The following is a 26,601-nucleotide window of genomic DNA, read 5'->3' as shown; positions in this document are numbered from 1 at the left end:
GTACAGTTTTGTGCAACAGTTAAGTTGATCTGTTTGTGTATGTTTTAAAGTAACAATAGGTTTTAGTTGCTCATATAATCTGGAATGTTTCCACTGTGTGGCTTTAAAGTGATGGTCTGTCCATCTTTGCTGTCGCTGTTACGACACAACTGAACACTCAGTCGTTCACCAGGAGAGGGAGGAGCAGCTGCTCAGAGAGCAGGATTCAGGAGGATTACTGAGAGCTGCGTGAATGAAGCCACAGACCACTCTGGGGTGTTTTTGATAAGGAAATAGCATAACAACATGGCTAAAAGCTCCAAAAAGTCAATTTTGCATGATATAGGACCTTTAAGTTGATCTGTTTGTGTATGTTTTAAAGTGACAATAGTTTTTAGTTGCTTGTATAATCTGAAATGTTTCCACTGTGTGGCTTTAAAGTGATGGTCTGTCCATCTTTGCCTGTTTACCTTATCTGCATTTAATTATAATCTGTCTATGACTACTTTTAGACACAGTTAGCCTCAGTATAGTATTTTGCTCTGGTTCTCTGTGTGAGATTGTGTGTGATGAACAGGAGTAGTTCAAAGGCTTTGTATTTTAAAAAGGCATTATGTTTACTCTTGTTGTTTCTGTGATGCTGTGGCCATGTTGTGACTCACAGGACAGTGGTTCTGTTATATTGATTCATGTGAACTTTCCTGTAGTGTTCTGGTACTTGTGAGAGCGTGTCATGTAAGAGGATGTAATGTTTGGTTCTCTTTCTGTTTGTTAATGTCCTTGTGTCTTACTTAAAAGTGCATTGTTCATATTTTAGATTTAATCTAAATGAGTTCTGTTCTTGGGAGGACTCTGTTTACATGGTTTGTTTGTAGTTTGTTGAGTTCTGGTCCAAGCTTAGTGCGGATGTTGTTTCAGTGTAAGGTTTGTTAATGTCCTTGTGTCTTAAAGCTGCATTATGTAACTTTTATGTGGAAAAATAGTTTATATTTGTGGGTATTTGACCTTGTAGTAACCCAGTGGGTGTATGAGTGGTCAGCATGGTGCCTTTACTTTCCATCACAGTGGTCTCTAGGATGCTCCAGGATCAATTGTTTTAAAAGGTTTTCACTGCTGACTGAGCCTCATCAGAAAACGAAAGTTACGTATGTAACTACGGTTCTATGAATCCCGGATGACCGCCAGAGCTTCTCTGTCAGTGCTTACAGCACCGCCTCTGGCGGTCAGGAGGGAACCTACTTAACAATTGATCCAGGAGTGTTTTAAAGACCACTGTGGTGGAAAGTAAAGGTGCCATGTTGACCACTCATATACAGCCGCTGGGTCACTACAAGGTCAAATACACACATTTGATCTGTTTTTACTCTGACACCTCACAAGTAAATCATCATTTAAAACTGTTGTGAAGAAGTCTTTGTGCTTGGTTTTGCCTCTTCGCATTGGATGAAATGTCCAGTTTTGAACAGTTGGCACCTATTTGTTTGCTTTTTTCTGGTTCTCTGTTGTGAGATTGCTTGTGATGAACAGGAGTACATATTCTCTGAAGTGCCGTGCTCTGGGTGGTCATTGTGTGTATTGCAGGTCATTCTGTTTTATTGTGTGATGTTTGGATAGATGCTGTGAGAGCGTGTGTTAAGAACAGGAGTGTTGGCATGACTGAAGGTTCAGCCTCAGTATGGTGCTCGTTCAGACCTGATGTAGTGTTTATCGTTGTGACAGCACATCTGTGTGATAGAGAGCGGCCATTTTGTCTCAGATGTTTTGGTTCATGATTTCTCATCTTTCATGTTGTGGAACAGTTTCATTGTGTCGCGTATTCATGTTTGTTTTGGTGCAGACTTGGTTTGGTTCTGTGTCTTGTTGATTTGATTAATTGTTTTCATTTTAAGCTAATTTTAACTTGATAGATTCCTCTAAGATTTAATCTAAATGAGTTCTGTTCCTGGTGGAACTGTCTACATGTTTTGTATAGAGTTTGCATTCTGGTCCAAGCTTGGTGCAGATGTTTCAGTTTAAGGTTTGTTTCTCATTCTGTTTGTTAATGTCCTTGTGTCTTACAAGCTGCGTTATGCAACTTTTATGTGGAGAAAAGAGTTGATATTTGTGGGTATTTGACCTTGTATTTGACAGTGGCTCTGTTTTCTTGATTCATGTGATCTTTACTGTCGTGTTCTGACCTGGCTCATGGTCCAGTCTCAGTGTGGTACTGGTTCAGACCTAATGTTCCTCCTCGTGAGGGGTGTCTGTGTGATGGAGAGCCGCCATTTTGATTCTGGGACTGTGTTTGCATTAGACCTGCTGGTTCATCTTTTTTCATTCGTCATGTTGTAAATATGTTTTGGAACAGTTTTATAGTGTCACTTAACACCTAATGTTTCTTAAACAAAATAGCATGTTTTTTTAAAAACTGATTTTATGGAGATTAAGTTGGCTTTTCTATCCTTTTCAAATCACTATCTTATTGAAGTTGAATTGTTTTGTTAGTGAGGAACACTCTTATTTCTTGTTTGCATTAGGTGAAATGGTCCAGTTATTAACAGTTAGATCCTCTGTGGTGATGTGTTTTTTTTTGTGTTTCTCTGCTGAGAGAGCGTGTGTTATGAGGCTGTTTTATTGTGTGATGTGAAGGTAATGTAATGTAATTGTGTAATGTTCTGACTAAGGTTATGGTTCAGACCTGCTGTGAGGGGGAGGATGCTGCTCCTCTGTTTGTTATTGCAGCCAATGCTGTCGACCTGTTGGTTCATGACTTGTCATCTTTCATGATGTGGAACATTCAGATTTATTGCACATGTTCTCTATGAAGATTTCTGCTTTAGTTCTGATGTTCTAGGTTAAGATTGAGTTGGTGTTTTGTGTTTTAAGTTGCGTCGTGTATTTCTGATTAGTCCGCTTTTTGCAATTGCTTATCTGATCTGTTTGTGAATGTTTGAAATTGGCAATAGTTTTCAGTTGCTCATATAATCTGGAATGTTCCCACTGTGTGGCTTTAAAGTGATGGTCTGTACATTTCAGGCTAGTTTCTCGTTCTGTTAATGTCCTTGTGTCTTACTTAAAGCTTCATTGTGTAACTTTTAGGAGTGTTTTAAAGACCACTGTGACGGAAAGTAAAGGTGCCATGTTGACCACTCATATACAACCGCTGGGTCACTACAAGGTCAAATACACACATTTGATCTGTTTTTACTCTGACACCTCACAAGTAAATCATCATTTAAAACTGTTGTGAAGAAGTCTTTGTGCTTGGTTTTGCCTCTTCGCATTGGATGAAATGTCCAGTTTTGAACAGTTAGCACCTATTTGTTTGCTTTTTCTGGTTCTCTGTTGTGAGATTGCTTGTGATGAACAGGAGTACATATTCTCTGAAGTGCAGTGCTCTGGGTGGCCATTTTGTGTATTGCAGGTCATTCTGTTTTATTGTGTGATGTTTGGATAGATGCTGTGAGAGCGTGTGTTAAGAACAGGAGTGTTGGCATGGCTGAAGGTTCAGCCTCAGTATGGTGCTCGTGCAGACCTGATGTAGTGTTTATCGTTGTGACAGCACATCTGTGTGATAGAGAGCGGCCATTTTGTCTCAGATGTTTTGGTTCATGATTTCTCATCTTTCATGTTGTGGAACAGTTTCATTGTGTCGTGTATTCATGTTTGTTTTTGGTGCAGACTTGGTTTTGTTCTGTGTCTTGTTGATTTGATTTATTTGTTTTCATTTTAAGCTAATTTTAACTTGATAGATTCCTCTAAGATTTAATCTTAATGATTTCTGTTCCTGGTGGGACTGTTTACATTTTTTGTATAGTTTGCATTCTGGTCCAAGCTTGGTGCGGATGTTTCAGTTTAAGGTTTGTTTCTCGTTCTGTTTGTTAATGTCCTTGTGTCTCACTTAAAGCTGCATTATGCAACTTTTATGTGGAGAAAATAGTTGATATTTGTGGGTATTTGACCTTGACCCTGAAGTGCAGTGCTGTGGGTGGCCATTTTGTCTTTGTAAAAGGTTCATACTGTCTTGTTAGGTTAAGTCTATTACAGTTTTGTTATTTTAGTAAGACAGAAGGTTTAGATTACCTGCTTCACTAGTTTTGATCACTTCCTGTGATCTTCCTCTGGAAGGAGGAAGATGAGGAAGATCACAGGAAGCGATCAAAACTAGTGAAGCAGATCAGCTAAACCGTCTGTCTTGCTAAAAGAACAAAACTGTAATAGGCAGCCATTTTGTGTCTTGCAGTACAGTTGCTCAGGCGGTTTTATTGTATGATGTGAATATAAATGGGTGTGTAATAACACATGGTTACATAGAACACATGGTTACAGAGCAGATTACACTGTACTAAATGTGGCAGGTACAATGTATCAGTGGTAGTGTAAAATAAAGTGTTACCTATAAATGTAATGTTATATTGATTCATGTCAACATTACTGTAGTGTTCTGGTACTGGTTCAGACCTGATGTAGGGTTTGTACTTGTGAGAGGAGGGACGATGTTCTGTGTGTTTAAGGACAGCCGCCATTTTGTGTCAGATATGATACTGCTAATGTGTTTGCATTAGACTTGTTGGCTCGACTGTGACACTTCACAAATAAATCATCATTTAAAACTATTTTGTTCTAGTAGCTTAACTGTTTGTGGGGAACAAGTCTTGTTGGTGTAGCCTGTAGTGTTGTGTGAAAATGTCCAGTTTTGATACAGTTGGCATCTATTTGTTTGCTTTTTTCTGGTTCTCTGTTGTGAGATTGCTTGTGATGAACAGGAGTACATATTCTCTGAAGTGCCGTGCTCTGGGTGGTCATTGTGTGTATTGCAGGTCATTCTGTTTTATTGTGTGATGTTTGGATAGATGCTGTGAGAGCGTGTGTTAAGAACAAGAGTGTTGGCATGGCTGAAGGTTCAGCCTCAGTATGGTGCTCATTCAGACCTGATGTAGTGTTTATTGTTGTGACAGCACATCTGTGTGATAGAGAGCGGCCATTTTGTCTCAGATGTTTTGGTTCATCATTTCTCATCTTTCATGTTGTGGAACAGTTTCATTGTGTCGCGTATTCATGTTTGTTTTGGTGCAGACTTGGTTTGGTTCTGTGTCTTGTTGATTTGATTTATTTGTTTTCATTTTAAGCTAATTTTAACTTGATAGATTCCTCTAAGATTTAATCTAAATGAGTTCTGTTCCTGGTGGAACTGTCTACATGTTTTGTATAGAGTTTGCATTCTGGTCCAAGCTTGGTGCGGATGTTTCAGTTTAAGGTTTGTTTCTCGTTCTGTTTGTTAATGTCCTTGTGTCTCACTTAAAGCTGCATTATGCAACTTTTATGTGGAGAAAATAGTTGATATTTGTGGGTATTTGACCTTGTGTTTGACAGCGGCTGTTTTCTTGATTCATGTGAACTTTACTGTAGTGTTCTGGTCTGGCTTAGGGTTCAGCCTCAGAGTGGTACTGTTTCAGATCTGATGCAGGGTTTGTATTTGTGACATGTCTGTGGTAGGAGGAGGAGCTGCCCTGTGTTTAAAGGCCCTATGTGACTTTGAAAAGGAAATCACTAAATTAAAATGTTGTTTGTGGGCCAAACTCATTCCTAACTTTCGGAACATATTTGTAGCATCCAAAATTGTCAGTTTAAAGGCAATATATTAGACCTGTTGGTTCTTTCTTGTTGTGGAGCAGCGTCATGTTTTAATGTAGTGATGATAACACTGTTGGTGCAGACTTGGTGTGGCTCTGTGTCTTGTGTACGTCTTTTTTGTTTATTGCCTTATACCTGATGGGTCCCACTAATGATGAATTCTACAGTTCAGATGAATTCTACAGTTTAGATCATTTGACTGTTTTGAGTTAATAGTTTTTAGTTGCTTATGTTATGTGGAATGTTTTGATGAAACGGGCCGTAAATGACTGTCTTCTTGGTACAACCGAGATAGTGGCTTAGTACTGCTTGGGATAAGGTCTTTCTTTTGTTACTCTTTGGTGAAAATTTGGGAAGTGGAGCGTTTTCTGTTGTCAGATTTGGAAATGTATTGTCTGTGTCTGGCAGGTTGACTAAATCTCACTTTAGGCTATATTTGGTGTTAAACTAGATACATCTAGGATCATGTGGTTTTGGTTTTGCTGGTTCTGGCTTGGTCCATGTCTGGTCCTGTCTGTGAGGACACTGAGGACAGAAGTTGTTTCACATTAAACCTGAATTAAATCTTTAGCTGTTGACAGTGTGGACTGAGTCATACCAGTCCATGCTGTGGTCGTCTCTGCCTCAGTCCATTGATGCCAGAATGAGGTCAGTACCTTCTACAGCACCATCACAAGACTGAGGCTAGGATGATATGAAGTGTTGTTTCTCTATGCGTCTGACTTTAGTTTAAGACATGGCTACTTCGGTTTGATTGTTTGACCATTGTGTTGTTTACTCATTCCACTTTTGTATTTCAGATGCCGCGCGGCAAGGGGTCCAGGCGATCCCTTGCGGCCAAGAGGAGGAGGGAGAAGCAGCTCGCGGGGCAGTGCGTTGTTCCTGAGGAGGAGCTCGCGGGGCAGTCTTCTGTTCCCGTCGAGCTGCTCCCGGGGCAGTGCGCTGTACCTGACGAGCTGCTTGCGGGGCAGTCCGCTCTTCCCGAGGAGGAGCTCGCGGGGCAGTCCCCTGTTCCCGTCGAGCTGCTCCTGGGGGAGTCGTCTGGTCCCGTCGAGCTGCTCCCGGGGCAGTCGGCTGTTCACGAGGAGGAGCTCGCGGGGCAGTCCGCTGTTCCCGTCGAGCTGCTCCCGGGGCAGTCGGCTGTTCCTGAGGAGGAGCTCGATCCCTCTCCTCTTTGGCCCCCCGTCGAGGAACGTAAGTGGATTTCAGAATACTTCCACCTCCTTTTTAATTCTGTTTGATATTACAATGATTTCTCTTGTCTTTGAAGCCCGTGGACCCGGCTACCGACACCGTCCCCAGGTTTGGCCCACTGGAGTGTCCGGGAAGCAGCACCGGCTGGTGCTCCCGCAGGAGTCTCCCGACAAGAAGGCAAGTTCACGTGTTTGAGAAGGAAATAAATGTGTGACTTTTGATGTGCTGACAATCACTAAATACAGATTGTTTCTTTTTTGGTCTTAGTTCATTCTGCTTGTCGGGAACTCCCATCTGCGAGCCATCGTGGACCAGCACGTGCCGATGCAGGAGGGGCACTATTCCTTCGGCTTCAGCGCGACGCCTGGTGGTGGACCCTCGCACATCCACAGGGAGCTGGCTGGGACCACCCTGCCCCGAGGTGGGTACAGTTGTACTAGCAACATTTAAGCCTTTTAAAAAAAAAAAAAAAAAAAAAAAATTTTTTTTTTTTTTTTTTTACATTTTTGAAATGTCTCATATAGTTCAGCACGTTTGACCTCTGACCCTTCTCTTGTTGTCAGAGCCAGCGCTTGTCGTTCTGATGGCACCCTGCAACGGACTGACGACGTGCCGGACGTTGGACCAGGCTGCGAGGGAGTTCGGCCAGCTCCTGGCCTACGTCTGTGGACGCTGGCCCAAGGTGTGTACTTCACTTCTATGAGGTCTGAAAGTACTTCATTATTGTATTTAATATGTCTAAATTGTAATTTTGTGTTCGTAGGTGTGTGTCGTGGATTTTCCACCTCGGCTTAGCGCTGGGGTGGAGATTCAGACCCTCCTTCGGCAGGCGTACCACCGCATCGCTGTTGGCATGGGTATGTATAAAAAATGCAACTGTCATCACTATTTTCCTTAGAGTGGCGCATACTTTAACATGTTCTTTTTGTTGCTAACATCTGTTTTAGGGATCCGCTACTTCCGTGTAGCACACAAGTTTCCCCGGAGCAAAGGGCATCTGTGGGCCAGGGATGGTGTAAGTACAGTCTCTCTCTTTAAAGTTGACCATTTTAATGTTTTATTTAACGTGGGTGAATGATGTGTTTCAGACTCACCTGAGCGACGACTTTGGCATGCCCATCCTCGTCCAGCTGCTGTGGCAGGCGTGCTACATGCAGCTGGAGCTGGATGACGCTGCCTCTGTTGCGCCGGTGTCTCCTCCCCCGCCCCGCCCGGTCACCAGGAGGGTTTCCCCAAGAGTGGAGGTGCCCGAGCCGCTGCCCGTGCCACCTCCACCCCCTCCTGAGTGGACAGAGGTTCGACGGGGCAGCAAGGTGAGAAACTGTTCCTGTTTTGTTAAAGCATTGTTAACTGAAGTTGCATTTTACTGACTGCTTTGTGTTTATCTCTGTCACTCAGTCTGGGGTCTCCCCCGTGAGCCCCAAGGGACTGCTGCAGGCGCAGGAGGTTAGTGTTCTACTCTATAAAGCTATGGTTAGATTGTGAGTGCTGTAACTAAACTGTCTGTTTCCTTTGTTTTGAGGTGGAGACCGTGTTCTCCTTTCCCTTGTCGCCTTGCCTCTTCAGCCCTGCCATGCTGGTGGAGATGGAGCGGTTCTCTCCATCTCACGGCGGCTGTGGCCAGGGCATCGGCTCCTTTCCTTCGGGAAAGAAGGTAAGTATCAGATCTTGTGTGAAATGTTGTTGTTTAATCATGATTTCTGAGCTGGTGAAATAACACGTCTTTTTTTTTTTGCAGACGTCTCGGACGAGGCGTCGCAAGCGTGCCGCCCCAAAGAGACGCCGGCCCACGCGGCAGGTAGGTGTTTTTAAGGCTGTGCTCTTTATACATTCTAAAGAAATTAATGCATATTTGTTATTTTGTTTATTGTAGGCGCGGGCAGCACAAGAGGTTGTGGCGGTGAGACCCGGCTCATCTGCCAGCTCTGTGTCTACTATGGAGGAGGACCAGGTCAGTGTCGTTTAAAGTGGCTGAATAAGTTTATACATTGTAACTTCTTTGATTATTAACAAATGTTGTCCTCTAGGTGGCGGCAGCTGTCGTGGAGGTGACACCAGGAACGTCACCTACCAGCGTGGTCATCCTGGACGGCTTCCTGGAGGAGGAGGTGTGTGTACTTTTTATTAATTGACATTCTATGATCTGTCATGAAGTAGTATCTAACACGTTATTCTTTTTGCAGCTGCAGTTCGTGGATGTGGGGGTGATTCCAGGAGCATCACTCACCAGTTCCCCCGACGCCCCAGTGGTCTTCGTGGACCAGGTGAGATGATGATTTTTATGCATCATTTTCAAAAGCAGCTACACTGAACAGAGTGAGATCCGCTTTACTTTGAGAGATGTCTAATGGTTATGTGTTTTCTTTGTGACTTGTAGATGAAGAGGACCAGCCCCCTTTCAGCCAGTCAGCCGTCTCCACGCCGCAGCATTCCACCAGCTGTCCACGGGGAGAGCGCTTCTGACGCCAGGGACCCAGATAAGTCTTGCATTTGTTGTGCACAGTCTGACATAGATGTTAGTGATAGTGAAAGCCTTATTACGTTTGGTAGTAGCGATGTAGAGATGGAGGTTGATAGTCCTGTAGCTTGTGCTGATATAGTTATGGAGGATAGCGTTCCTGTTGGTATTCCGAGTTGCGTTAGGGGTAGTTTTCATCAGGCTGATGACAGGTTCCCGTATGGAGGGGCTCAGTGTGCAGCCATAGCTCTGGTGGCATTAGCTAGGCACACTGTGTCCAGTGTGTTTACATGGCAGCAAAAGGATTTAGACAGGACTTTAGTGATTGGTGATGCTGTTTACACAGAGCTTAGGGATAACGACCTGACTCATGGGCACGAGCTCTTACTAGCTTCTGACTTGCCCAAAGAGTCAGTTATTGATGGTCAACCGTTTGAGTTTGAGTTCAGTCAGCCGGTCGCTGGGGCTGCAAATGTACTAGAGAGTGAGCTTATTGTGTCCGGTACCTGTGTGACCTTAGATGGTGGTTTAGGGGAGATGTTGGCACACTATGATGCATGTCTACTGACGATGTGTGGCAACACTTGTGCAGTCATTAAAGACAGTGGTAGGTACGCGGTGGTGGACTCACACAGTCGTAGTGCGACTGGGATGGTTGACCCTGATGGTAAAAGCGTTGTACTTTACTTTAGCAGCCTGGATGATTTATATGCTCATTTTTGCGCGTTAGCTGACTGTTATGAAGTTGAATATAAGTTGTTTGAGATTACAGGCGTTGTTGTTGTGGTTGTTGGTTTGAAGTGTGAAGCGTCAGAGGTCATTTTGCCTCAGACGCCTGACACTTCTGACCAAAGGCCAAAGCGTAAAAGGTCAGTTAAAGCTAAGTCGTCTGTTCCCAAACGCACACTCACAAGTAAGAGGGTGAAACGTGAACGTGAATGTGACGATTTGGATGTTGTGTGTGCTGATATAGTTATGGAGGATAGTGTTCCAGTTGATAGTCCTGTTGTAGCGTGTGCTGATATAGTTATGGAGGATAGTGTTCCCGTTGATATTCCGAGTTGTGTTAGGGGCAGTTTTCATCAGGCTGATAGCAGGTTCCCGTATGGAGGGGTGCAGTGTGCAGCCATAGCTCTGGTGGCATTAGCTAGGCACACTGTGTCCAGTGTGTTTACATGGGAGCAAAAGGATTTAGACAGGACTTTAGAGATTGGTGATGCTATTTACACAGAGCTTAGGGGTAACGACCTGACTAATGGGAATGATAACTTAGTAGCGTCTGACTTGCCCAAAGAGTCAGTTGTTGATGGTCAACCGTTTGAGTTTGAGTTCAGTCGGCCGGTCGCTGGGGCTGCAAATGTAGTGGAGCATGAGTTTATTGTTTCTGGTTCTTGGGTCACCTTAGATGGTGGTTTAGAAGAGATGTTGGCACACTATGATGCATGTCTACTGACGATGTGTGGCAACACTTGTGCAGTCATTAAAGACAGCGGTAGATACGCGGTGGTGGACTCACACAGTCGTAGTGCGACTGGGATGGTTGACCCTGATGGTAAAAGTGTTGTTGTTTACTTTAGCAGCCTGGATGAAGTGTATGCTCATTTTTGCGCGTTAGCTGAGTGTTATGGACTTGAGTATAAGTTGTTTGAGATCACGGGTGTTGTTGTCGTGGTGGTTGGTTTGAAGTGTGAAGCGTCTGAGGTCATTTCCCCTCCGAAGCTTGACACTTCTGACCAAAAACCAAAGCATAAACGGTCAGTTAAAGCAAAGTCGTCTGTTCCCAAACACACACACACACCTAAAAAGACAAAGCTTGATCGTGAATGTGATGTTGATTGGGATGTTGTTTGTACCGGTGCCACAGATGATGCTCTTGATTTTATTCCTCTTCAGGAGAATGTTTGTAGGGCACTGTGTCAGAACCTTAACATTGACTATGAGAGACTCGCTGTAGCAGAACCAGAAACAACAGATCCTTTGAGATCGTTAAAGTTAGATGTGCCTTGTACAAATGATAAAATCGTTGCCGACGGTAACTGTTTCTTTCGCTCGATCTCGCAGGCTGTTAGTGGCACGCAGAAACATCATAGGAAACTTAGACTTGCGGTCGTTAAACATCTTAAAAGTAATGCATCAAAATACAATAGTATTTTGCGCGATGGCTGCTCTTCTGTGGCCCAGTATATTAACGATAGTAATATGCATAGAGTTAACACGTGGGCCACTGAGATAGAGATCCAAGCAACAGCAGATCTTTTATGTGTAGATATATATACGTTTTTGAGTGGACGTTGGCTTAAATATGGTTGTACTACCAGGCCTTTGTCAACCAGCGGCATCTACCTCGAAAATATTAACAATATTCATTATGAAAATGTAACTTGCGTTAAAAACCCTGTGACCCATAGTTGTTACGGAAGCTGCCAAATTACTAGTTCTATTCTTATGGGTTACAACACTAGGTCTAGACAGGTAGATGCCCAATCAGTGGTTAGTCCAAACACTGAAACGAATGTACAACACAGTAAATTATCCAAGTACATTCAAAACAAAAAGCATAGACATTTAAAAAGCAAATATGCCACAATTAAAGATAGACTGCGTGAAACATTGAGAAGTAGATATAGGGAAAATGTAGATTATAGAGAGGGAAAGAAGACTGCAAATAGAGCTGCAGTCAACCTTAAATATAGAGATGATGTAGATTACAGACAGGGAAAGAAGGCTGCAGACAAAGTTAAATATAGAGAAGATGTAGATTATAGACAGGGAAAGAAGGCTGCAAATAGAGCTGCAGTCAACCTTAAATATAGAGATGATGTAGATTACAGACAGGGAAAGAAGGCTGCAGACAAAGTTAAATATAGAGAAGATGTAGATTATAGACAGGGAAAGAAGGCTGCAGACAAAGTTAAATATAGAGAAGATGTAGATTTTAGAGAGGGAAAGAAGGCTGCAGACCAACTTAAATATAGAGAAAATTTAGATTATAGACAGGCAAAGAAGGCTGCAGTCAATCTTAAATATAGAAACAATGTAGATTATAGAGAACAAAAAAAGTCTGAAAGTAGTGCTGCAGTCAATCTTAAATATAGAGAGAATGTATTTTATAAAGAGGAAAAGAAGGCTGCAGTCAATCTTAAATATAGCGACAATGTAGATTATAGAGAGAAAAAGAAAGTGGCAATCAAGGCAGCAAATAAACATAAATATTGTGCCAATACAGAGTATAGACAAAAGAAAAAGGCAGCTAGCATTAAAAAGTATGAAGATAACTTAAAGCACAAACACGATGTCAGGGCCGCCAGTAAACAGAAGTACAAAGATAGTCCCAAACATAGGCAGAAAGTAAAAACCTATAGTAAAGTGAAATACCACAAAGATGAGCAATACAAAGCTCAAACTCGTGTTGCTTACAGAAATCGTAAAAGGCAAATTAAGCAACAATTGGCCGATAATTTTGATTTGGTTAAGGAACGCTTTTGGCGGGAAGTTGAACACGGTCCTGAACACATTTGTTGCGTGTGCTTTAAATTATTATTTATCAACCAGGTCTTACCTTGTAGAAAGGATGATTTTATGGCTGATCCTAAATGTGCTGCTGTTGCTGAGGCCTGTATCTCAGATGCCTATTTACATACGTGCAGTAAGAGTTGTCCGTCACCGTGTCCGCTGTCTGATTGTAGAGGGAGTTTGTGGATCTGCTACACTTGTAACTCCAAACTTAAAAAGGGTCAAATGCCGGCTGAATGCTCAATAAACAATTTACAATTAGATGATATTCCTCCTGAACTCGCGTGTTTGAACACAGTCGAACAGCATTTAGTGGCGCTCAATATAGTGTTTATGCAGATGTACGCTCTGCCAAAGGGGGGTCAAGGGGGGACTCATGGTCCGGCCACATGTGTGCCGTCCAATATTATTGACACCACTAAGCTGTTACCGCGTCGTAGCATGGACGGATGGTTATTACCTGTGAAGTTAAAGCGGAAACTTACTTACAAAGGCCATTATGAATATCAATACGTCGACACGGGTCGGATAAAGAGCGCGATAGCATTTCTCAAAGCAAACAACCAGCATTATTTAGACATAGAGTTTGATGAAGAGTGGGTTAATGAGTTTGTGAGGCAGGAAGAGGAAGCTACGGATACGGGAGCGACACCAATGGAACAGGGTCAGGCGGCGCAGGGACAGGCGTGGCAGGCGGCGCAGGGACAGGCGGCGCAGGGACAGATGGGGGCTGCACAGGGACAGGAGGCGCAGGGACAGGAGGCGCGGGGACAGGAGGCGCGGGGACAGGAGGCGCGGGGACAGGAGGCGCGGGGACAGGAGGCGCAGGGACAGGAGGCGCAGGGACAGGCGGCGCAGGGGCAGATGGGGGCTGCACAGGGACAGGAAGCACAGGTCCAGGGGGCGAAGGGGCGCGCGGCGAAGGGGTGCGCAGCGAAGGGGCGTGCAGCGAAGGGGCGGCCGGCAAAGGTGCGCGCAGCGAAGGGACAGAAGGGGCAGGGACAGAAGGGGCAGGGAAAGGGGGGAGAGGGACAGGGGGGAGAGGGGCAGGCAGCACAGGGGCAGGCAGCACAGGGGCAGGCAGCACAGGGGCAGGCAGCACAGGGGCAGGCAGCACAGGGGCAGGCAGCACAGGGGCAGGCAGCACAGGGGCAGGCAGCACAGGGGCAGGCAGCACAGGGGCAGGCAGCACAGGGACAGGCAGCACAGGGACAGGCAGCACAGGGAGAGGATGAAGATTTAGATGATGAGCATCTCCATGACCGTCAGCGTCATTGTATGTTCCAGGACACCTTCTTTATGCCTGCAGATATGGCTCAGGAGGCTCTTGACCACTACTTCCAGGGTGTACTGAATTTGGCTCCGGCAGAGGGGAACAGTCCAGTGAGTTTGCTCACCGATAAGGAAAATGAGGCAAAATGCTTCCCAAAAGAGTTCCCCTTTGGGCGTAATACGTTTCACACCCGTAGGCCTGTTCGTATTACTTTGTGCCGGTATTTCATTAACAGGCTATTGCACGCGGACGGTCGTTTCGCGCGTAATCTTAAATTTCTATTCATGGCTCTGTACATGTTGGAAGTAGAGCAGGTTGTATCGAAGGTCTCCATAGCTTTACGAAAGGGACATGCGTGTCAGGGTTCGGGTAATGCTGCTGCAGATGAAGAATCTTTGGAAAATTTATTACAGTTTGATAGCGGTTATCGTTTTTTAAAGCCTATTAGAGGCACGCCCCCATACTGGCAAGCCACACTCAAAGACTTAATCGCGATGGTGCGCCAGCTCGGTATTCCAACATGGTTTTGTTCATTTAGTTCGGCAGATATGCGTTGGCCAGAAGTCCTCGAGGCCCTGTTAAAAATAGAAGGTAGTACCAGGAGCGTAGAGGACTTAAATTGGGCAGACAGATGTGATCTTTTGCGTCGCCACCCCACAACTGTCGCCCGTATGTTTGATCAGCGGTGGCATAGATTTCAAAATACCGTCCTGAAGTCCCCGGCTCACCCGATAGGCGAAATTATAGATTCCTTTTATCGTGTAGAGTTTCAGCAGCGCGGAAGCCCTCACGTCCATTGTTTATATTGGGTTAGAGATGCTCCCAAGCTCGGAGTTAATACAGACGAGGAGGTAATTGACTTTATTGATAAGTACATTAGTTGTGAATTACCCTCGGATCCAAAATTATTGGAAAAAGTTACTTCAGTGCAGCAGCATTCAAAGCGTCACTCAAAAACCTGTAAAAAGGGAAAAAAGAAGTGTCGCTTTAATTTCCCACGTCCTCCGTCCATGCGTACATTTATTAAAAAAGTAGACCCGGAGAGCGAACCGATTATGCCTAAAGAGGAAGCTGTGGCGTTTATGACTGCACTTAAAGATGCTATTGTAGATGAGAATGTTCCCATTGATAGTGTGCAGTCATTGTTTGCAGCTGCCGGTTTAACACAGGACTCGTTTGAAATGGTGTACCAGGCTTTAGGCGGTCACACTCATGTAGTTTTAAAGCGGGGGATTAAGGAAGTCTGGATTAATAATTATAATGCGAAATTGTTGGATGCTTGGGATGCGAATATGGATATTCAGTTTGTTGTAGATGCGTGGGCGTGCATAGTTTATATAATTTCATATATTTCTAAGGCAGAGAGGGAGATGGGTTTGCTCTTGGGCGCTGCCCAAAAAGAAGCTTCCAAAGATAATGTTAGTGCAAAAGAGGCATTGAAAAAGTTAGGACGCGTTTATTTGCATAATCGTGATGTCTCTGCGCAGGAAGCTGTTTATCGCGTTACAAACATGCACCTTAAGGAATTCTCACGTAAAGTAGAATTCATTCCGACGGGAAACAACATTGTTAGATTGAGCAAACCTATCAGTCAGTTAGATGGTGATTCGGCTGCGGACGATATTTGGATGACCAACATTATAGATCGCTTTAAGAGTAGGCCAAACGATAGTACTTTTAATGATATGTGTATTGCTTCTTTTGTATCTGAATACCGTGTACTTAGTCAAACAGACACATGTCAAAAGGCTATTCCTTTACAAAATTCTTTAGGTGCTGTCGCTAAACGGCAGAACACCAAGCCTGCAATTGTTAGGTATGCACGGTTTTCAGAGACAAAAGATTCAGAGTTATTCCATCTAAGCATCCTTCAATTGTTTTTACCGTATCGCGATGAAGCCGACCTTAAGCCGGCTCCATACGAAACATATAAGGACTTCTATGAAAATGGGGAAGTGCGCTATAGTGACGGGTCGGTGCATTCGGTGAAGGCGATCGTTGATGCGAATAGGTGTCGTTTTGAAGTGGAGGCTGAGGATCTGGATGAGATCCAAGAGGCAATGAACTCTGAAGAGCTTTTGGAAGAGGCATGGGCCGATCTCTGCCCAGAGCTGGAAGTTGAAAGGTTGGAGTCGAAGGAGGAGTTTAGGGAGATGTTGCAGGAGGTCCTCTCTGAGCATGAGCAAGAGCCCATCCCTGACTTAGCTGTAAGGAACGAGGACATTTGTCATTTGGAGAGGACAAATGTTATGAGTCGTCAAGAGGGTCTTGCACTTGTGCGAAGCCTGAATGAGCAACAGCTGTCCATTTTTTACAAAATACGGCAATGGTGCTTAGACAAGGTTGCCGGTAACAACCCTGAGCCATTGCACGTATTCATATCAGGTGGAGCTGGCACCGGGAAGAGTCACCTGATTAGGGCTATTCAGTACGAAGCGTCGCGGTTATTGGCTCCTATTTGTCATAGTCCCGATAACATTAGCGTTTTATTAACGGCTCCGACCGGGATAGCAGCGTATAACTTGGAGGCGGCGACAATCCATACGACGTTTTCTATCCCTGCCAATCCTCCAGCAAAGTATGGTAAGCTTGGAGAGGAAAAGCTAAGTACACTGCGCGCTAGATACATCGATGTTGAAATTGTTGTAATCGACGAAATATCGATGGTTGACAAAAGGGTGTTTGAGTGGATTGACGGTCGTTTGGGTCAAATTAAACAGACGGATGAGGAGATTAAATTTGGAAACGTTTGCGTTATTGCAGTTGGGGATTTTTATCAGTTAGCTCCTGTTGGGGGGGAGGTTCTGTATAAAGAAAATGTAGGCGTCGATTTTTTCAACGATTTGTTTAAAGTAGCGGAATTAAAAACTGTTGTTAGACAACAAGATAGTACATTCGCGGACCTCTTAAACCGGCTAAGAGTGCGCACGAGAGGGACACCCATGCTCCAAAGCGACATAGATATATTAAAGCGTCGTGAAACAGGCGAAGAGCCCGACGTATTGCATATTTTTGCGAGGAGGGTTCATGTTGGGGAATATAACTTAAGAAAGCTTAGTAGCGTTTGTTCAGAGGTGATGACCATAGAGGCGCGTGATTTTGGGATTGATAAGGGCTCCGGTAAAATTAAGGAACTCCATGGTCATCTGTGTTTCCATAAGTCCAAAAAAATGAAACCTAGTTTGGCGGAGGCACTGCATATCGGCGTCAATGCACGCGTTATGCTTTGTAAAAACATAGATCTTTCTGACGGTCTAGTAAATGGGGTATGTGGCATTGTAACTTATATAGTCGAAGATCCCCAGAACAAGAGGTTTCCTTTAGCTATTTACGTGAAATTCGATGACGATAGAGTAGGTGCGAAGACAAGGAAACAGACCCGTACCCCTGCAGACCTGACTGGTTCTACCCGCATAGGACCAGCTGAAGAACAGGTGAATAAACGCACCGAGAGGCGTAGACAGTTTCCGCTTAAACTCGCGTGGGCCTGTACAGTACACAAAGTACAAGGGGTAACTGTAGATGAAGCTGTGGTGTCCCTGAAGAAAATATTTACCGCGGGTCAGGCGTATGTGGCCTTAAGTCGCGTCCGGAGTTTAGAGGGTCTTGTAATTCAAGACTTTTCGGAAAAGGCCATTTACTGCAAGGACAACATTAGAGCCGCGTTAGAGAACCTGCCTCCCTTCGTGGCCGACAGTTTGCCCTGGCACAGACAAGAGGCACATGTTTTGACAGTGTTTTTTATGAATGTACAGGGATTAGCCCGGCATGTGTCTGACTTAGCTTCACGCACACAGCTTTTGCAGCCTAACTGTATCGCTGTGGTAGAGACATGGTTATCTGTAGACTCATCTTTTGATGGTTGTCAAATTGAAGGTTATACCTTCCATAGTCGTCCCCGTAGTATCTCCTACCAGCGCAGTAACCACACAGCGTTGGTTAGTTTACGTGGCCAACATTACGGTGGAGTTGGCATGTACTGTGAGGAAAACCGTAACTATGAAATCACAGTACGAGATTTCGATTTGGAGTGTTTAGTTAATTATTTTGCAGAGCATCAAATCATCATAGCAGTAATTTACCGGCCACCGTCTTATCCCATGTCTCTATTCAAATATAACTTTGACAGGTTATTGAATTGGCTGAGCTCACATTGTGCCACTGTGGCTGTGATGGGAGATTTTAATGACGACGTATTGAAATCTACAAGTCTCTGCAATTTTATGGTAGAAAGAGGTTATGTTCAATACGTCACATCTCCCACAACTGAGAGAGGGACATTAATTGATCATTTTTATCTAAAGTCAAGTGATTACGACATTGACTGTTCAGTCGTGCCAACATACTTTAGCGACCATGAAGGGATCGTCTGTTCTTTTAGGGGGAAGTGCGTTGAGACGCCGCGTTTGGATTAGATTTACTTAAAATGGACAGCTGCTGTTTATTGTGTCGGCTCATCACATTGCTCCTTACATGTGACTTGTCTTGTGTCTCTTACAACTTTGTCTTCCCATGCCTTTTCATCATGCTCTAAGCAGTCCATTCCTCTCTCTTGATTATTGAGCATTCAGGATTGACTCTTTGTCAAAATTGTACATAACATTTTTATAGTTGGCAGCAATCATGTATTTTGACTTTTGTGTGTGTTTGTCTTTGGAAACATTTTGAGTGTTGTATATATTTATGTGTTGGTTCGTTTTGATGATAGCTTGAGATGTTGGATCATGGAAATTCAGTGATGGATTATTTTGAGATATTTATTTGCAGAGGTTTTCTCTTTCCTGACAGGTTTTTTGTGAATCATGCATTACAATATTGGTCTTCCTCCTCTCGACCTCTTTATTAGGTGAAGCTGTGCTCAGTCTTGTAGTTTTCTAATGTCATTTTGTCAGACTGGGGAAACTTATCTGTGACCATGCAGTTAAAGTTTTCCCATTTTGTCTGACAAAAGTACATTTGAAGACTACAAGCCTTTACACAGTGACATCATGTGAAGAGGGAGGTTTCTGAGGAAAACCAAACTTGTAAAGCAGGTGAACAAACAACCTGTCTGTGAAGAGACTGCTTAGCTTTGGATCATGTGTTTGCTGATTTAGGCGTTGTAGTTTTAGGGCTTTCAGTTGTAATAGTTGCTACTGTTGATTTAATTTTGGCTTTATTGTTTGTTGTACCTTACAGTGATGCGTGCACACATACTGTAAGGTTTGTTGTCTCTGGTCTTGAACCATTCTGACTGGTTCAAAGGGTCCCTCGAATGATAAATTAATTATGTAATGTATATATGCCAATTAATAATGTATGTATTGTATTTATATTGTGTATTTTTATGTAATTTATGTAATGTTATGTATTTTATAATGTATTATTGATAACATAATGTAAATCATGTATTCGATTGTAATGACACTAATAATGTTAATAAATTTTCCTCTCCTTGAATCACCACCTTATCGTGGTGGAGAGGTTTGAGCGCCTGAAGGATCCTAGGAGCTATGTTGTGAGGGGCTTTATGCCTCTGTAGGGACTCCCAGGGCAAACAGGTTCTAGGTGACAGGCCAGACCAAGAGTGGTTCAGATCATATTAAATTAAACTATAATGAGGTTTTCACTGATTGATCCTCATTTTTTGTTGTTGTGTATGATGTAAATAGGTTTGAATATATTCACAAGCTTTTTTAAAAGTATTCATGTTTTAATAATGTGACAGAAATTGAAAATGTTTTGTGTTTGTATTTTAAGCGAGAGTTGCTATTGTTTGAAACATGTGTATAAATGATTTGTCAATGTCAATTTAAAGAAGTATTCAACTCAATAAATGTTTTGTTACACTTGTCATTGATTTTGCTTACATTCAAGGCTTGGTCATTTTTCTGGTGTAGAAATTTTATTATGACAAACTACAAAGGCAGCATTAAAATAGTGCACCAATTGTCCATTTAGCAATTCAGATGAAAGAATTCACAGACATGAAGAGCAGGTTTAGTGTTTCAGATACATGCCACATGTTTTTATTAAATGGTCAAACACTGTCAGGTCTTTATTGTGTTTCCTGCCATTTTAGCTGCAACTTCTGAACACAAAGAAAACAAGAGGTCATAATTGATTTTCGGACAAACAGGAAAACACCTCACAGTGGTCTGTGGACTGATGGGGTGGAGGTAGAGAGGGTCTCAAACTTCAGGTTTTTGGGTGTGCAGATCAGTGAGGACCTGACATGGAGCGTAAACACCTGCATTATTAAAGTCCCTATACCTGATATTTTTATTTCAAATAATCAAAGAGGAAATCGGCACTTTTCACAACTTGCAGGGGCACTTTTCAGGATCACTTTCACTAAAATGCAGGAAAACCTGCCTGCAGGTTCATGAAATTGTTGCAATTGCTTTAATTAGATGGAAAGTGTCTTTTTCCCCCCACCAACAACTGAGTTTAAACAACTTTCATCCAATAACTAGAAAAAAATCAGGTACAGCTCCTTTAAGCTAGCTCAGCAGAGGTTATTCTTCCTTTAGACCCTGCTGAGGAACGGGCTCCCTCAGAAGTAGCTCGTCACCTTCTATCACTACCATAGAAAGCATACCAACATACCATACAACTGCATATTATGGTATGTGAGCTGCGCTGCTGCTGAGAAGGACCTGCAGTGTGTGATAAGAACAGCAGACAGGATCTTGGGCTCCTCTCTGCCAAACCTGGATGACATCTACGCCACTTGACTGCTCACACGTGCAGCCAACATAGTGCAGGATCCCACACACCCAGGAAACTGCCTCTTCACCACTCTCTCCTCAGGCAGACTCCAAACTCCCAGGGCGCACACAAACAGGCTGCAGAACAGGTTTACCCACGATCAGTGGAAACATGGCGCAAAGTGCAATAACAGTTGTGCTTTTAATCCTTTTTCAACTGAAGGTTTACTTTGAAAATTAACTTCTGTTTATGATTATTTCTTATGGTATTGGGATGAACGGGGTAGAGACTGAGTGCACTTTAGTGAGCTCCATCAGTGTTCTGGTCTATGGTTCCTTTGTATAAAGATCAGTCTTCTTTTCTACTTATAAAAAAAAATGCATCATTAGGTTGTGTTCTCATGATGTCACAAAAAACGGCCTACAATTTAAAATCAAGGTGGCACAGTTACGAATTTTATTGTGGTAACCATGATTACTATGGTTTATGGCTGGACCTATCCATATGAAACAAAACTTGTCCCAAGGTCCAGCGTCTTCTCTCTCAGCACATGAACTAGCGTCACATGACTTTCTCATTTTGGCTAAAATCTGTCACAATGTTCAGGATTTTCTGTCAACATGTATGAAATTAGGTCAATGTATTTTCCCTTAAATGTTCAAAGAAGTTGTTTTTTATTGTAAAAAATAAATAATAAGCTCAATGTGATGTGTGGCACTTTCCAGCAATAACAATAACCAAACATATTATGTTTGGTTACTGTTTGAGACGATGAGATTACGTATGAATGGGGGACAGTGCATTCTACCTTTCTCAGGTAACATTTTAGCCTCTCCAGCTCCAACCCACAGAGGGCGCTAGCATGCCCAAAATCTTTTTAATTTCACAATGGAATTTGTACTTCCATGTCCGCTGTCCAAATGCACCTAACAGAGGGCGCCAATGCACTGTAATTTTGTACAATGGGACATTTATGACCAGCAGAGGGCGCAAGCAAGCCCCAAATCTTTCATAATTCACAAGCAGCATCGGACGGCCCCAACGGGCCGTACTTCCATTCCACACGCTGCTGACAGAGGGCGCTAACACGCTGTGATTGTGTATAATGTGACATTTACCCCGTGAACTGCGACCTTAACGTGGTGGGGTTGTTTGAGTGCCCGAATGATCCGAGGAGCTATGTTGTCTAGGGCTTTATGCCCCTGGTAGGGTCTCCCATGGCAAACAGGTCCGAGGTGACGGGCACAGCCCGAAAGGGACGACCCACCACCCACAGAGGGATCCGTAGGGGTCGGGTGCGGAGAGGACTGGGTGGCAGTCAGAGGCAGGTACCTCGACGACCTGGTCCACATGCGCAGCTTCTGGCGTTCGAGACATGGAACGTCACTTCGCTGGAGCCTGAGCTTGTGCGGAAGGTTGAGAGATACCGGCTAGATATAGTCGGGCTCACCTCCACGCACAGCTTGGGTTCCGGATCCCAACTCCTGGAGAGAGGCTGGACTCTCCTTTTTTCTGGCGTTGCCCGCGGGCAGTGGCGGCGGGCTGGGGTGGGTTTGCTCATATCCCCCCAGCCGCACTTCCATGACCACTGTCCACAAGCTCTTGACAGAGGGCGCTAATGCGCTGTAATGTTGTATAATGTGAGATTTATGTGTCAGCCCCATTGGAGTAACATGGGGGTTCCCGGTCGTTCCCATGGCAAAACCCTACAAATTACGGTACCATCAACTATTTTTGTACCGAATTTCATCCATTTCGGAGAAACTAATTTTTTTCCCATAATGCAATTTTTCTTCCGCACCTATAGGGGGCGCTATCGCGCCCAATGGCACTTTTTCACATTTGCTGTGTCCAGGGGTGAAAGGTCAATAAAATGTATATTTCCGATTTATAATCGGATTTTGTTTGTGCGAATGGGTCTTTGATGAATCGCAAAATTCTTCGTAAAGATTGCGGCTTCGCCGCAAACAAACCGTAAAACTTAGCCAAAAAATGTGGATAACTTTTGATGCCCCACATCTCGAGATGAGCTGGAGCGATTTTGAGCTAATTTGGTGAAACGCCCTCGAAGGAGTTCGTTAAAATGCGAAGTCAGCGAAAACGCTGACTCAGCATTCTCCGGTCTTCCTTTCAAAATGGCGGACTTCCGGTTTGTCAAGGGGCGTGGCCACAATAATATTTTTTGTTTGTCGTCACATGACGAATATCTGTACCGAATCTCGTCGCTCTACGACAAAGTTGACGTTGGCCCCGGTTGGTCCCGCCTCCATAGACGCAATGTATTTTGATTCACCATGGCAACACCGTACAAAATACGATATGGGTCTCATTGGCTTTTTGGATCGGGATGCCATCAACTATTTTTGTACCGAATTTCATCCATTTCCGACAAACTAATTTTTTTCCCATAATGCATTTTTTCTTCTGCACCTGGAGGGGGCGCTATCGCGCCCAATGTTACTAATTCGCATTTGCTGCGTCCAAGGGGGAAAGGTCAATAAAATGTATATTTCCGATTTTTAATCAGAGTTTGTTTGTGCGAATGGGAGCGATTTTTAGTTTTTGATGAATCGCAAAATACTTCGGAAAGGTTGCGGCTTCGCCGCAAACAAACCGTAAAACTTAGCCGAAAAATTTGGATAACTTTTGATGCCCCACATCTCGAGATGAGCTGGAGCGATTTTGAGCTCATTTGGTGAAACGCCCTAGGAGGAGTTCGTTAAAATGCGAAGTCAGCGAAAACGCTGACTCAGCATTCTCCGGTCTTCCTTTCAAAATGGCGGACTTCCGGTTTGTCAGGGGGCGTGGCCACAATAATATTTTTTTTTTGTCGTCACATGACGAATATCTGTACCGAATCTCGTCGCTCTACGACAAAGTTTACTTCGGCCCCTCCCCCATTGGCGTAATGTATTTTGACTTTTGTAGGTGGCGCTGTCGCGCCATTTTTTTTTTCCCCAATATGAAACACACATTTTAATTAATTTTTCACCGGACCTGAATTTTGGGCAAAGTTTGGTGAGTTTTCGACTATGTTCAGGGGGTCAAATTCCTGCTCAAAGAGCAGAAGAAAGAAGAAAGAAGACGGAAGAAGAAAGAAGAAAGAATAATTAAAGCCGCAAGCGGCATCGAACGGCCCTCGCGGGCCGTGCCTCCTTTAGCGCCTCTATCTATCCGTGCCACAACCCTACGAAGGGCGCCAGCGTTGCCACACTGCATTTTATTGCCCCGATGTGCCATTAATCGTTGTCAGTAAACATCAAAACAACATTTTTAGCCTCTCCATGTGAATAATGGCTCCAGCCTGCAGAGGGCGCTAGCGCGCCCGTAATCTTTTTAATTTCACAATTAGCATCAGACGGCCCTGACGGGCCGTACTTCCATAACCACTGTCCACAAGCTCCTGACAGGGGGCGCTAACGCGCTGTAATGTTGTATAATGTGAGATTCATGTGTCAGCCCCGTTGAATAACATGGGGGGCCCCGGGCGTCACCATGGCAACACCGTACAAAATACGATATGGGTCTCATTGCCTTTTTTGATCGAGACGCCATCAACTATTTTTGTGCCGAATTTCATCCATTTCCGGGAAAATAATTTTTTTCCCATAATGCATTTTTTCTTCTGCACCTGGAGGGGGCGCTATCGCGCCCAATGTTACTTTTTCACATTTGTTGTGTCCAGGGGTGAAAGGTCAATAAAATGTATATTTCCGATTTTTAATCGGAGTTTGTTCATGCGAATGGGAGCAATTTTTAGTTTACGATGAATCGCAAATTTCTTCGTAAAGATTGCGGCTTCGCCGCAAACAAACCGTAAAACTTTGCCAAAAAATTTGGATAACTTTTGATGCCCCACATCTCGAGATGAGCTGGAGCGATTTTGAGTTCATTTTGTCAAACGCCCTAGGAGGAGTTCGTTAAAATGCGACGTCAGCGAAAACCATGACTCAGCATTCTACAGGTTTCCAGTCAAAATGGCGGACTTCCGGTTTGTCAGGGGGCGTGGCCACAATAATATTTTTGGTTTGTCGTCACATGACAAATATCTGTACCGAATCTCGTCGCTCTATGACAAAGTTGACGTTGGCCCCGGTTGGTCCCGCCTCCATAGACGCAATGTATTTTGATTCACCATGGCAACACCGTACAAAATACGATATGGGTCTCATTGGCTTTTTGGATCGGGACACCATCAACTATTTTTGTGCCGAATTTCATCCATTTCCGACAAACTAATTTTTTTCCCCTAATGCATTTTTTCTTCTGCACCTGGAGGGGGCGCTATCGCGCCCAATGTCACTTTTTCACATTTGTTGTGTCCAGGGGTGAAAGGTCAATAAAATGTATATTTCCGATTTGTAATCGGAGTTTGTTTGTGCGAATGGGAGCGATTTTTAGTTTTTGATGAATCGCAAAATTCTTCGTAAAGATTGCGGCTTCGCCGCAAACAAACCGTAAAACTTTGCCAAAAAAATTGGATAACTTTTGATGCCCCACATCTCGACATGAGCTGGAGCGATTTTGAGCTCATTTGGTCAAACGCCCTAGGAGGAGTTCGTTAAAATGCGATGTCAGCGAAAACGCTGACTCAGCATTCTCCGGACTTCCTGTCAAAATGGCGGACTTCTGGTTTGTCAGGGGGCGTGGCCACAATAATATTTTTTTTTTGTCGTCACATGACGAATATCTGTACCGAATCTCGTCGCTCTACGACAAAGTTGACGTTGGCCCCGCCTCCAGAGACGCAATGTATTTTGATTCACCATGGCAACACCGTACAAAATACGATATGGGTCTCATTGGCTTTTTGGATCGGGATGCCATCAACTATTTTTGTGCCGAATTTCATCCATTTCCGACAAACTAATTTTTTTCCCACAATGCATTTTTTCTTCTGTACCTGGAGGGGGCGCTATCGCGCCCAGTGTAATTTTTTCCCATTTGTTGTGTCCAGTGGTGAAAGGTCAATAAAATGTATATTTCCGATTTTTAATCGGAGTTTGTTTGTGCGAATGGGAGCGATTTTTAGTTTTTGATGAATCGCAAAATACTTCGGAAAGATTGCGGCTTCGCCGCAAACAAACTGTAAAACTTAGCCAAAAAATTTGGATAACTTTTGATGCCCCACATCTCGAGATGAGCTGGAGCGATTTTGAGCTCATTTGGTCAAACGCCCTAGGAGGAGTTCGTTAAAATGCGACGTCAGCGAAAACGCTGACTCAGCATTCTCCAGGCTTCCTGTCAAAATGGCGGACTTCCGGTTTGTCAGGGGGCGTTGCCACAATAATATTTTTTTTTTGTCGTCACATGACGAATATCTGTACCGAATCTCGTCGCTCTACGACAAAGTTGACGTTGGCCCCGCCTCCATCGACGCAATGTATTTTGATTCACCATGGCAACACCGTACAAAATACAATATGGGTCTCATTGGCTTTTTGGATCGGGACGCCATCAACTATTTGTGTACCGAATTTCATCCATTTCCGACAAACTAATTTTTTTCCCATAATGCAATTTTTCTTCTGCACCTGGAGGGGGCGCTATCGCGCCCAATGTCACTTTTTCACATTTGCTGTGTCCAGGGGTGAAAGTTCAATAAAATGTATATTTCCGATTTTTAATCGGAGTTTGTTTGTGCGAATGGGAGCGATTTTTAGTTTTTGATGAATCGCAAAATTCTTCGTAAAGTTTGCGGCATCGCCGCAAACAAACCGAAAAACATAGCAAAAAAATTTGGATAACTTTTGATGCCCCACATCTGGAGATGAGCTGGAGCGATTTTGAGCTCATTTGGTGAAATGCCCTAGGAGGAGTTCGTTAAAATGCAAAGTCAGCGAAAACGCTGACTCGGCATTCTCCGGCCTTCCTTTCCAAA

At 43.8% G+C, this 26,601-nt stretch overlaps 1 protein-coding gene across 1 annotated transcript in view; it reads right to left on the bottom strand.

The window, feature by feature from the left end:
- The window catches only part of tbca (tubulin cofactor a), a 43,695-nt gene extending 35,887 nt beyond the window's left edge, over positions 1-7,808 (bottom strand). The window contains exon 1 of the mRNA XM_079582965.1: positions 7,805-7,808. The gene's annotated coding sequence lies outside the window, so the exon portion shown is untranslated. The remainder of the gene's footprint in view (positions 1-7,804) is intronic.
- Between the last annotated feature and the right edge of the window lie 18,793 nt (positions 7,809-26,601).

The sequence above is a fragment of the Gobius niger genome (genome assembly GCF_951799975.1).
Source record: "Gobius niger genome assembly, chromosome: 2".
NCBI lineage: Eukaryota > Metazoa > Chordata > Actinopteri > Gobiiformes > Gobiidae > Gobius > Gobius niger.
The sequence above is the reverse complement of the archived record's forward strand: the minus strand, read 5'-3'. Positions and strand labels throughout refer to the sequence as shown.